Source organism: Camelina sativa, chromosome 9 (genome assembly GCF_030686135.1).
Source record: "Camelina sativa cultivar CO46 ecotype springtype chromosome 9, ASM3068613v1".
NCBI classification, from domain to species: Eukaryota; Viridiplantae; Streptophyta; class Magnoliopsida; order Brassicales; family Brassicaceae; genus Camelina; species Camelina sativa.
Window position 1 is genome coordinate 4,033,563 of NC_141888.1, and position 12,097 is coordinate 4,045,659.

At 37.9% G+C, this 12,097-nt stretch overlaps 1 pseudogene; it reads left to right on the top strand.

The window, feature by feature from the left end:
• Positions 1 to 4,722: 4,722 nt before the first annotated feature.
• LOC104714975 (putative F-box protein At4g10190 pseudogene) lies at positions 4,723 to 11,579 on the top strand (annotated as a pseudogene).
• Positions 11,580 to 12,097: the final 518 nt, after the last annotated feature.

Genomic DNA, 12,097 nt, shown 5'->3' on the forward strand with positions numbered 1-12,097 from the left:
CGTTCTGTAATCACACCACATTGCACTTACAGAAAGACCCTTGTGACCAAAACCCAATTCTCAGTTCCCACCAGATCATCAGAATCTAACTTCTTTGGCTCCAGACTCTCCCATGTAAGCTTTGTATGTATTGCATGTCTTACAGAAAGGATTACATCTTAGTATATATACATAAGTCGAGTAGAGGAGACTAGGTTTAGCTAGATAAGTAAAGTTCTGTACAAGGGAACAATATATTGCAGGAGTAACTGAGTGATACGGACGTATCCTTGACAGAGTAACTGAGTGATACGGACGTATCCTTGACAGAGTAATAGACTGATACGGACGTATCCTTAACATCCCCCCTCAAGATGGAGGGGCTGAATTCACGCCAATCTTGCCTCGTAGTAACAGGAACCGTTGTCTTGGTAGAGGTTTGGTAAGTGCATCAGCTAGCTGATCAGTGGTGTGGACATGTGCGACGCGTAGTAGACCATTCTGAACCTGATCTCTTATGAAGTGATAGTCAATGGCTATATGTTTCAGGATTAGCACAGAGAAATGTTGCTCCGACATTGTCACAGTATATCACCGGAGGAGCACTTCTTTGGATCCCAAGCTCTGACAGAAGACTGCATATCCATCGTATCTCGGCAGCTGTGTTTGCAACAGCTCTATACTCAGCCTCAGTTGAGGACCTAGCAACACCATTCTGTTTCTTAGCTGACCAAGATATGGGACTTCGGCCAAGATATACGATGTAGGCATTGGTGGACACATAATCATGAGAATCCCCTGCCCAGTCTGCATCGGAGAACGCATGTAAAGAGAGTGGGTTGGTTGAGGAAAAGAAGATACCGTGTGTTGGTGTGCCAGCAAGGTATCGAAGGACTCTCTTGGCCGCTTGCCAGTGAACATCGGTGGGGCGATGCATGAATTGAGAGAGTCGATTAACCGCATATGCTATATCAAGCCTTGTAAAAGCAAGATACTGGAGACTACCAACAAGCTTACGATAAACAGTGGGATCCGAGAGAGCAGTACCAGAAGTAAGTGTGAGTTTGGGCGATGACGCCATGGGAGAGCAGACTGCATTAGCAGAAGACATATTGTGCAGAAGATCCACAATATATTTCCGCTGAGAGAGATGTAGACCGTTGCTTGTGCGATGTGCTTCAAGTCCAAGAAAATAGTTGAGATTTTCAGGGTCTTTGACAGAGAAACGCTCAGCTAAGAGATTGAGGATCCGTTGAATATGCGTGTCGTTGCTACCCGTTACGAGGATGTCGTCTACGTAGACAAGAAGATATACATAGTCCTGGCCATGTTGTAGAACAAACAAGGATGTGTCTGCAAGAGAGTTCACAAAACCGATGCTCACCAAATAATTTCTCAACTCAGAGTACCATGCCCAGGGTGCCTGTTTTAATCCATAGATGGCTTTGCGAAGCCGGCAGACATGATTGGGGAAATCCGAATTCACAAAGCCAGGTGGTTGCTCCATATACACCTCATCCTCTAGAGTACCTTGAAGGAAGGCGTTGTTCACATCTAGCTGCTTGATGGGCCATGATTTGGAGACTGCAACATCGAGCACTAAACGAATCGTTGTGGATTTTATCACTGGACTAAATGTTTGAGTGTAGTCTCGGCCAAGTTGTTGAGAGTAACCCTTGGCAACCAATCGCGCCTTACACCTGCCAAGAGAACCGTTAGACAGAAATTTATTCTTAAACAACCATTTACAGCCAACAACATTAAAGTGAGGCTGACGAGGAACAAGATCAAGTGTTTGATTTTGAGCAAACGCATCAATCTCTATTGACATAGCTCCTCGCCACCTTCGATCCTTCAGAGCCTGGTTCACTGTGGTTGGTTCAGGAGGAATATGTCGGGATAGAGCAACGGAAAGATTGAGTTTGGGTTTTGGTTTCTGTATATTATTTTTCTGACGAGTGGTCATCGGATGGTGATTAGCAGCGAGAGGTTGTTGTACGGGTTGAGTGGGGATGGTTGGAGTTGGATTAGTAGTAGGTATTGGATTTGGATTTGAAGTTGATGGGTTTGAATGGGCCTTCGAGGTTGGGCCTGAAGTGGGTTTTCTACGCTGATATTGTTTGAGTTGGGTAACAGGTTGGTTTGGTTCGAGATCGACGTTGACGACACTAACACGAGCCGGATTGTTGACGGTTTCCTCTGTTATTGGCGGGTGACGGTCTGATGCCGGAGATCCTGGCAGCGGTGACGGCGGCGTTACGAGCGGTGATGGTGGCAGTGGTAAAGGTGGTGAAGGTGACAATGGAGGATTTTCAGATCGTAAGACAACAGCAGAGGGTTGAGGTATAGAGAACGTTGTTGGTGTGGAGACTGCTAGTGGCATTGACGGAGATCGCGACGGGAAGCTCTGTTCATCAAACTTCACATGACGAGAGATATATATTCGTCCGGAGGTGGGCTGAAGACAGATGTAAGCGCTTTGCGTGAGAGAGTATCCCAAGAATATACACGGAGTTGAACGATTTTCAAGTTTGTGTTTGGTGTAGGGACGAAGCCACGGGAAACATAAGCACCCAAATACTCTTAGTTTGTCGTAATTTGGTGGCGTGCCAAACAGCTTCTGAAGCGGATTCTCCATATTGAGGATAGGAGTGGGGAGGCGGTTGATGAGGTATACAGCCGTAGAGAATGCATAGGTCCAGTACTTCTGTGGCAGTCCAGCATGAGTGAGTAGAGATAGACCAGTTTCGACAATGTGACGGTGTTTTCTCTCGGAGATTCCATTGTGCTCCGGGGTATGTGGTGGAGAGGTGAGGTGAGAGATGCCATTGCTTGATAAGAATTGCCGAAGTGCTAAGAACTCACCGCCATTGTCTGAGTAGAAAGTGCCAATCCGTGTGCCAAATCTGTTTTCCACGAGAGCTTTGAAGTTGATGAATGTGTCGCGAACTTATGATTTTTGTTTGAGGGGATATATCCAAGTATAGCGTGTGTAATGATCAATAAGCACTAGGTAATATTTGAAGTTATCAACTGAGAGAACTGGTGAAGTCCATATATCAGAGAAAATTATTTGAAGAGAGTATGTGGAAGTAAGAGAGGTTTGCGAAAATGGGAGTTTGTGGCTTTTATTGATAGCACAATCAGCGCACAACATGGTCTGTGAATCTGATTGTAAATGTGGAAGTGAAAAATTTGAAACAATGGTTTTGAGAATAGAATAAGAAGGGTGGCCTAAACGAGAGTGCCAATCTTTGAGAGATGGTTTTGTGGAAGAGGAAGCAAAGAAGGATTTGATGGTGGATGGTGAGACCGGCCACTCGTAAAGCTCTCCTTTAGTTCTGCCGAGGAGCAACGGGATTCCCGACATCAGATCCTTCACCTGAAAATAAGCAGGGAAAAATTCAACAGACACCTGGTTAGTGTTGCAAAGACGATAGACAGAAATAAGATTTTTATGAATATTGGGTACACATAGAACGTTGGTCAAGGACAAAGGTTTAGAGGGAGAGGAAGAAGGCAAAGACAATGAACCAGAGTGAGAGATCGGAAGTGCAGAACCGTCGCCAATGAGAACGGCATCGTCACCATGGTATGGTTGGTGTAAGGCAAGATTGCCGAGATCACTTGTCATGTGATGAGTAGCACCACTATCAAGGAGCCATGCGTTTGTGGGTTGTTGGTGTCCGACGGCCAGGTTTGCATGTGGTTGCCACAGACGGAAGGGAGACGGGAGCAGACCAGTTTGAGAGCCAAAGTGTGACTGTTGTTGAAGCTGAGAACACCTTTTTGCACTGTGCCCGAAGACACCACAAATTTGACACTTTCCTTGATAGCCTCTGGTCATACGAGTATCTTGCCGTGAGTATTGATGACGGTTCTTGTTGTTGTTGTTGTTCCATGGCTGGTGAGTACGATAGGGCTGCTTCCCGGATGTGTGAGATGACCGATTTGTGGCAATATGAGCAGAAGTGGGTCCAGTGTTGACAGCGGACAGAGCAGCAGCGAGAAGCTTGGCTTCTTTGTTGATGAGTTTCTCATGCACTTCAATAATCGATGGTGGAGTCTCACGACCCTCCACTTGATAAATGACAGTCTTGTAATCTTCTGGAAGACCACCAAAGATGTACTCGAGTTGTTCTTCATGGGCAAGTGGTTTGCCAAGGAGAGCAAGCTGATCGAATCTGGTAGTGAGAGATTGCATATATTCATGAATGGTTTTGTCTCCTTTGACAGCTTGCTTGATCTGAAGACGAAGTTGTTGAATGTGCCCCCAACTTGGATTAGCATAGGTGGCAGAGATTGTCTTCCACATCTCAGCAGAGGACTTGGTTTTGGACACCAAAGGCTGTAAGGCTGGAGAGAGAGTTCCAAGAAGTCCACTGTAGATGAGCTTATCTTGTCGCCTCCATTTCGCATAGGCTGGGTTTGGAGTAGGCGGATCTGTGGCAGTGAGCATTGAATCAGGAGGAACAGAAGTGATGTAGAGAAATCTTTGTACGTATTGCCGTCGGCTACTTATAGTATTGCAGGCCCACAAGCCCAACTTTTCAGCTGAATCTAGGACGAAGAAAGCTCACAATAGAAGGTGAGTCGGTGAGGCACAGACACATCACAAGATTACTAGGGTTTTCGTTTTTCATACTAGAATACAAGGGTTTTAAATCTGAGCAACCGATTTGAAACTTTTGCAGCACGGTATCATATCTCCAAGTTATCTGAAAACTCTCTGTTTAAAGAGTGATGAAGAGGAGAAACATAGTAGATCTTCCGGAGGATTTGCTGGTAGAGATACTCTATAGGCTTCCGAAGGCTTTTGATCTGGCACGACTCCGATGTACCTCAAAAGGATTGAACGCTCTTATCAAAAAATATAAGAGACTTACGAACAAGTCTCGGATCATCATGTTGATTGATTTTAGGGTTTATTCAGCGAGTTTTGATCTCACTAGAGTTCAAGACGCCAACAACGTTGTAAAGGTAACAAGTCAATTAAGTCTCAAAGATCCTCTTTCTACTACTTCTCCTAAAGAAGTCGATATAAGCGAAGTATTTCACTGCGAAGGCTTATTGCTATGCACCACCGAGGACGATAGACTTGTGCTTTGGAATCCATGTTCAGGTGAAACCAGATGGATGATCAAACCCGTAGGTCCTTCCTTCAAGAATTTCAACTGCTACGCTCTCGGTAAATCCTCCTGCAACAAGTACAAAATCTTGAGGATGCGTCAACATGGAAATGGTTATTCTATATGCTTAGTTGAGTACGAAATCTATGACTTTACCTCTGATTCTTGGAGGGTTGTGGGTGAGACTAGCGACTGGTCCATTCACTGGTGTAAACATCTTGGCATGTCTGTGAATGGAAATACTTACTGGCTTGCCTCCAGTAATGTTCCAGTCTGGCAAAATGATTTCTTACTAAGTTTTGATTTCTCAACAGAGAGATTCGAAAGTGTGTCTCTTCCAGTTGATGATTTTTCGTATGTACCTATGGCTTTATCAGTTACTAGAGAAGACCAAAAACTCTGTCTGTTAGGTATGAGAGATCATTACTATGATATACATGTATGGATAGCAACTAAGATTGAGAGTACCGGAGCCATGTCATGGAGCAAGTTCCTAACAGTGAACGGAACTTTTTATCGCCAGTTTCTTATATTATGTAATGGGATGAATTTCTTGGCCGATCCGGAGAATAACATATTAGTGTGTCCCGGTAAACAGAATAACTCAAACAGCTTCTTACACATTGTCGGAAAGGATAAACACATGGGAGTGGATCATCATGATGCAGGATCTAAATGCTTACACGTCTGTTATGTTCCAACTTTAGCTCAAATCCAACAAGGTTCTTAACTAGGCCAGGCGCAAAGAAAGCAAACAATCACATGACTTGTAATATTGTGACACCAGTTTATGCATTAATTATCTATTCATATGGTTTTCGTGATATTTATTTAAAGGTACATTTTGCTACTCTATACTTACTAATGTTGGTTTTGTTTTTGTCAAACGAGAGCATATACATTTGTCTTGATCATCAAAAGTTATATTATGGTTTCGTTTATGTAAACCACCGAGACCAGTGACGACCCTTAATTATGTTTGTCAACTGTGATAGTTGATGTTGAATGATCCTAAAACTTGTTGTTGATCTATAGGGATTTGGCTTGGCTGTTCCCTATAATGTATGGTCTTTGTTGATTTATTCGAAGGAACCATTCTAAAAGATTTCAAGATAGACACACTTGTTGCATTAGTTGGGACTTGGGGATTAAATAACCAAATAGGTTTGGCTTACCTGTAGGGGTCCTATACGGGTACAACGAGATTTGGTATCGATTCTAAATGTATTCTATGAGGAAGAATCATCTCACTCCTCATATGGCCGAAACCATTGACGAGATCGTTGAATGTATATCGACTACGAGGTTCCGGTTTGATATACATATATATACACTCCAACAAGGTTGGGTTATTTGTTTTCAAAAGTAGATAGAGACGATGATCATAAATTCATAATTAAGACAAATATATTTTACTTTAGATATTTAAATTTAAAACATCCCTCTCCATATAAAATAACTAGTAGTCACCACGGATTTAGTTTACTTTATTTTTAGATTTTTTTTTTTATAATTTTTTTATCATCAACATCTTTTTTTTTTTTTTGACCTCAAAACACCATATCTTATTAAACCGGTTCAAATAGGATAGCCTCGTGAGCTAACCATTTTGGAACCTGCGGATTTACATAGGAAAAGAAAGATCCTTGTGCTCAAGCCGCTTTTGCAAGACAAACGACACAGACATTGTTCAATCTAGGTATACATCCAATAGAAAACATAGAAAACCTCCTATTATAAGACTGAAAAGAATCTAATTCCAAAGTAAACGCTGGCCAGTCTTTTGACTTATCTAGGACACTTAAAATCTCTTGACAATCTATCTCAAAATGAACCATATCATATCCCAGAGAGAGAGAGAACTTTCCATGGCCCAGCATAGAGAGAAAGCATTTTCATTAAAAACCTAAAATGACAACTAAATTAAAACAGAGGAAATATTTCATTGTTATAGGAGTCACATAAACTTTGTGAGAGTTATAGATATGCAATCATTACATATTAATATATTTTCTTATATATGTAATATTTCTAAATACTATTATTAATCATTCATTGCATTACTATAAATATTATGAAAGTTACAAAAATGAGAGTTAATTAGTAAAATATACGGGACTGATGAGACATAATAGAAAAATTAATAAAAAAATATGTCAGATTTATAAAAATACATTATTGTGAATTAATAACTAAAATTGTCTATTGTTTTCAATCTATATTCAAAAGTTATATATTATAAATATAGATCTATGAACGGGCATCTTAGCTAATCAAATCATGAATTTAAATATATATTCACTTCTCTCTTTAAACAGAAATATATACAATTATATCTTTATCAAAAAAAATATATTCAATTCTCATTTAGTTATTTAGATATTATATATTAAAATATACTTAAGTTTAATTTAAATGGATTGAAAATGAAATAAAATAATGTAATATCAAGATCATATGAATTATTTATATTAAACTGTGGAAATAAAACATTCAATTATTACTCGACATTTTCCTATACAACCCAAATATATATATATATATATATATTATAATCTTATATCCGTAAAACTATTTAATCATCAAATTATTTGTTAAGCGAAAATTTTATTATGTAAATTCAATTGAATAAATTTGTTACACTAAAAATTAAAAGAAACAAAATGACACTTGTGAAAGAAGAGAACATCAAATGACAATCTTTTGCAGCTTTCCAAAAGAAAACTTTACTTTATTATTAGATGATATAATATAGTAAGATTTCTTTCAATTCCTACTCTAAGAATCTGACGCCCAACATCATTATAATTTAAAATTCATTTAAAATCAAATACACATGACATTATTTATTTTCTTTTATAAATATTTTAAAATGATTGCATAAATCATAAAAAGATGAACAATAGAAAAAATAATTTACATTTTTGGAAAAAATATTCAAGACATAGTAAGACAATATTTCTTCTCAAGTTAGGAACTTTCCAAAAACGGATGATCCGAAAAACGATACTATTGTTACCGGCGTTTTGTTGTTCGTTGGAGATTGATTCGAGGATAGAATAGAAAGTAAATATTTTAGTTTTCACAATACTAGTCTGAAAGATGATGTGTTTGTATGGTAATGTGTTGTTTTTAGAAAACTAACTTTATAGAATGTTTGAGCCTTTAAGAAGGAGAAGGGATTGAAATCAAATATTATGATCATAAATTCGCAAGTGTGTCAAAATAATAAGTTAAAAAATGAGAAGTAACATAAACAAAAATGAAAATTGAGGAAATAGTGGGTATATGGCAATACATAAAATGATGGTATTATTTCAAAACAAAACATAACTGATTATGTTCATAATTTATTCTGAAATTCCTAATATGAAAACTTCTAAATTTTATGTAATTCAAAAATACCATAACGTTTGAAATAGTAAGTGTGAATCGACAAAATAATTATAAAATTAGATCAAAACCATCTCATAATCTTATGTAATTTTCTAGAAATTAAGCTCAAAATTTTAATTTCACATAAACAATTTTTTAAAAATTTAAACTAATTTACTTAAATAATACCTACCCACCATCTTACTTAATTTGATTCCATTTGTGCCCAAGAAAATTATATAAGATTCAAACACAGAAATTAAACCCAAGAATTCAAACCTATAAATTTAATTAAATGTTGGTATATAGTTCCAAGATGAAACCAACCACAGACTGATACAAGGTGGCTTTAGATTTTTGGGGGTTGCATATGTTTCTGATTAAAGAAGGAAGGAAATGTAGAATTGTAGATGGTTTTTTTTTTTTGGTTTTATGGGCCTGTAGTTAATTAGGTCTAAATGATAGTTAATTAGGTCCAAACAGAAAAATTACAGGTGTCAGAAATATAGTAAGCCAAATGTCATCTCTTTAACAAAAGTTGAGAAAAACCTTCTCATATAATATGATTGTCTCCAGGCTAAAACCCCCACTCGGCTTTAGCGGCTTTATAAAGAAGCTGAGATGAGGCTGAAATCCTAGGCATAGATTCTAACTCGTTTTTGTGGCACTCTTGAAGATCGTCGCTGAAGATCTTGACTGTCTTTAAACACTTGGAGTTAGCGAGAATGTATGTCATTAGTTGTTTCTCATCTTCTTCTTTTCCTTGATATTTTTTCCACCTAACAATCTCTAGATGAGACGATAAGCATTGGGGAATAGTACTCGGCTGGTTCCACAAACATGTGGGAGAACCCTGATAATTGATACCATTAGTTTTTATTTAGTAAAATTCATTCATCAAACCTTATAGATTGAATGAAGGGATGATGAGGGCACTTACATGGGTGTCGATCGTAAGAATTTTCAGTTTAGGGGAGTTTTGAAGCATAAAAATAAGAGGTTCCAACCAATGTACTGGCTTTTGTGTAACAAAGATTAAATCTATGAGCCGAGAGAAATTAATTAATGGCGTTACTACAACAGGCAACCTGCAACAACACAACACAAAACAAACAAAGAAGATTATTATTAAGTGTTTGAGGTCTTCAATGGAGGAACACGGAAGGAACAAAGGAGAGATTATGATGTAACCATTGATTCGTGGTGTCGATCGACACCATGGTTTGGCTCATCAACTACACCAGCTTGCTGATTCACCACAGCCCGCTCGTTGACAACAGGTTCAGCAATCACATTGCCTTCTACATCAAGCTTTTGGCCAAGCTCATTGCGCAAGTGGCCCTCTTGATCCCTCAAAACACCAGCCTCATCACGCATCAGAATGATTGGATTAACCATCTTCAAAGATTTGGCTGCTTTTCTGTTCTCACGCTCAAGTTTTCCCAACTCTTGGTTTAATAAATTCATAGTAGGACCAGACTTGTTGCTCCTTGTGTGAGGTCTAGGAGGCATGCACCTGAAACACCAAAGAGAAGAAAAACAAAAAAGTGTAAGTAGAAAATAAAAAGAAAAATTTAGACGAAATTAAAAACTCAAATCTAATGGTAGATCAAAGAGTCCCCGACAACGGCGCCAAAATTTGATAGGCTCAAATTAATCCCTAGAGCTACTCTCTCAAACAAGAGATCAATGTAGTATTCATGAGTCGAATCCACAGAGACTCAAGATCAAACACAATGGATTATAGAGTTTTGTTATTACGCTAAACAAGTTAATTTAATTAATGAAAAAGCAATGCAAATATTTAAATGAAAGTGTTGTGAATTCAGAAAATCAAAAGAGTTAAGCCTAGGAAATTTCTCAGGTAATTATAAAATATTAAATCAATTAAAATAATTAAGGTTCAAACAATAAAATTCAGATCTAGAACTCTAAACTTTTTGTAAAATAAATCAATTCTCACTGCAATTATTATCTAAATTTAAAACCAGAAAATCCAAATCTCTTTGTAAAATTCTAAGTTAAAAATCAGCTTTAAGAACAGGTTTAGATAAGTTCAAAAAATTACTAAATCAAATCTCTTTGCAGAAAGTAATTTTGCTCATCAATGGTTTAATCAGCAAAACAATTATACTCTCATATCAATTTATTTCCCTAAGTCCTAAGATAACAATTCTAGGTGATCAATCAAGAATTATTATAAAGAACAACCAAGGATGAAGATCATAAAAGATTAAGAACCCTAAAAATCACAGAAACCCTGTGAAAAACCCTAAACCTAACAAGCAAATTACTCAGACATGTTTAATGAAGAACAAATCATATTTCTGAATAACATGCAATAAATATTGAAAAGTAAAAGAGGGAGTTCAAGAATCTTCTCTCTACAGATGAATTCTGATCTATCTCTCCCAAAGCTCTCAATAATCTTTCTCTCAAAAACTGCTAGAAAATAACTTAATGGTTTGTAAAAACCTAAAAATACTATATATACATCCTAAAACACGTCCAGGGGCTTATGTTGTAATTAGAGAAGACTTTGGGCAAATTTGTAAAACTTCCAATTCTTGTTCTCTCGTCAGGTAAACAGGAGTGTCGATCGATGCCCATTTAAGTGGTGTCGATCGACACCATCACTCTGATCCAACTCCAAGTTGGTTTCCTTCGGTAAAATGCTCCAAAATGATCCAAATTGTTCCATATTGTTCCATCCGTACCAAAATCCTAGATAACCTGAAAAGACTCAAAAACAACCTAGAAACAAATCAAAAGACTCAAAAAGCACACTTATATCATGGTTAAAAACCGTCAAAACCATGATATATCAATTCGGATAATTACAAGCAGAGAAGTCTGGCAGAAGAAAGACAGCTCAGAAATTTTCCGTCAGGGTTAGGAACATGGCTGATGTATACCTTAAAGATGCAACGTTTCGATGAGTGGATAACAACTTCAGAAGAACATAGTACTTGTACGAGAACAGAGTATCGAGTTATATCTATGTCGGCTATTAAGGATTCAGAAGCAGGAGGCTTCACGAAAGTGCTAGAAGCATCTAGACGATCAAAACGCTTCATGTTTACAATGAGAATGTAAAGGTGAGATTCTGCAGACAAGATGGAGAACTACAGAGATCTGGTCAATAACAAGAAAGTTGTTTTAGACGATGGAAACTATGGGTTTTGGAAACCAAGGATCAAATCCATAATAGGAGGCATCAATCGTCTTGCTTGGAAGTCTGTTCTAGAAAAGTGGGAGGAACAGACAATCAAGGATGAAACAGGCGAGCGAGTAATAAAACCCGAAGCAGACTGGACCCAGGAAGAGAAAAAGAGATCCAAGTACAACTCTAGAGCGTTAAGGGCTATTCATTGCATTGTTGGAAGAAAACAGGTCAGGGGTGTGAAACCGCTAAAGAAGCGTGGGATATTCTTCAAATTCAGTATGAAGGAACCACAAAGGTGCAAAGTTCGAGAAAAGACATGTTGGCTTCTAGATTTGAGAATCTAAGGATGGATGAGCATGAATCAATCTCAGACTTTAGTTCAAAGCTAAGTGCTCTAGCACAAGAAGCAATAAATCTTGGAAAAACCTATAAGGATCAGAAACTAGTT